Source organism: Limulus polyphemus, unplaced genomic scaffold, assembly GCF_000517525.1.
Source record: "Limulus polyphemus unplaced genomic scaffold, Limulus_polyphemus-2.1.2 Scaffold2484, whole genome shotgun sequence".
NCBI classification, from domain to species: Eukaryota; Metazoa; Arthropoda; class Merostomata; order Xiphosura; family Limulidae; genus Limulus; species Limulus polyphemus.
In genome coordinates, this window is record NW_013668094.1 from 40,719 (window position 1) to 42,962 (window position 2,244).

The window sequence follows — 2,244 nt, forward strand, 5'->3', positions numbered from 1 at the left end:
GAAAAACTTTAATACAACAGCAAATGTACAACGTTTCGACAAGGTTTTGTCATCATCAGGTAGCTTTGCGCGAAATTCAAAACAAACAAACAAACTGATCCATCTAAATGACGAGTAAAGTAAAACTAACAACAACAACAAATAATCGGGGTTAATATAAATAAATAATATTGTATTATTAGCCTTTACCTTAATTCTGATTTGTAAATGACTCATTTAAAATTAATAAAAATTACAGTTCACTAGCTTAATCTAGTTTATACAATAACAACTGTTGTTGATGTAGTTTGATTAAAAAAATAACTTTCAACTATTGATGTGTTTGTCGGCCTGTATTCGACGAAAGGCCTTGTCGATACTGAACAAAATATAGATATGATATATTGTTATACAATTTCCTTGATATTTGACCGGAAATTCTTAGATTTTCAAAACTAAGCATTTTATCATTTAGTTAATTACAATTTTTTACCGAACTTGTAAACTTAATTATTATTTTTTCTATCGTTCGGAATGTTTTTATAGGAAAATTATTCACTGTAACTCCATTATCTCATAAAATATTTAAACTGCATTAAAAGCTTCTCATGACAGTGTTCAATTACGTTTAACATTATCGATAAAGGAACTTTATTAGTGAATATCCACATACATGCGATGTAAGTTAAAATGAAAGGTAATGTCACTAGATTCAAATACAAGCCATTGATGTGATTTGGTAGTTCCTAAAATTGGTGACTTGTGATACGAGGCAAGATTTCAGTTTCTAAACCAAAGATTAGATTTTTATCTTATCAGTTTTTAACTTGTAAACAAATACTGATATTTAACGTGACTGTGAATATACGTACCTAAAATAATTAAAACTGGATTACTATAATTACTGAAGCTGAAATAAATTTTATAGCATTGGTGCTGAAAACTGTTGGACAAAACTGTACATGATGGAAACAACGCATTCGGTTGATGTTCTGTAAAATCATGTAACTAAAACATAACCAACATCGTCACATTTTAATCTATTTAGTCACAGACCTAACGGTCGGTCCAGTGTTTGATGTGCCAGACTGGCGAGGTGAGGTTCCATGGTTCGCATCCAGTTACCGCTAAAACAATAATAAACAAACAAGATCGCTCTTGGTACTTTAAGGCCGTGGATGCATTATAAGAGTGACTGTTAAATCCCACTAGTCAGTCTGGTAAGAGTAGCCGAAGAGTTGGCATTGGTTTATGGACATTGCCTTAAGGACAGCTAGCACAGATATAAATCGTGTACATTAAATCTAACAAAGTCAAACCAGAAGCTTTACAAAGAGTTATCTTCTTGTTTTCAATTCCATTCAGACTTTTTTTTTTTGCACCCAATGGTAACTCAATTTTAAATAACGTATAATTTTTCGTACTGATGAAGAATGACTCATGCATGTCAATCACGATGAAATGACTTTCTGACTCCTCCCTTCCATTCACAAGGCAGGCAGATTGCAGCCAATGAGGAATGTATTTGGGAAAAAATGAAGGAAGGTTGATGAAAACCTGTGTTAAAAAGAAAAAAAAAGTCCACCAGAAAATGGTGGTGAAATTTTAGCTGGACTATAGAAGAAACCGGATATTCCGGTCAAGAATCGGACAAGACAAAGGTAGCAAGATTAACCATTGGACTTTTAATTGGGCAAGACAAAGGTAGCAAGATTTACCATTGGACTTTTAATCTGGCAAGACATAGGTAGCAAGATTTACCATTGGACTTTTAATCGGGCAAGACAAAGGTAGCAAGATTTACCATTGGACTTTTAATCGGACAAGACAAAGGTAGCAAGATTTACCATTGGACTTTTCTTCTAACAACACTACCACGTGCATCACACCCCAGAGCCACCTCTTCAGTGCGTCCTTGACTAGAATTGTTTTCATGCATACAGTAGGGATACCAAATTGACAAAAATCTCTAGAACTGTTTCCGTCACAGAAAAGTAATGATCTTGAGCCACAAGAACATGTATCTTCTCTTCTTTTTTTTTCACCAATAATACATATAATATGTTTTTTTAGCTCAAAACCACATTGAACTATCTGCTGTGTCCACCGCAAGGAGTCGAAACCTAGATTTTAGTGTTGTGAGTCACTAAACTTACCACTGATCAACCAAGGGGCAATACATATAAAAACATATTTATATATATATATATATATATATATATGTTAGGTCGTCAAGAAATTAATGTCGTCTTTTTTTTAGTATAG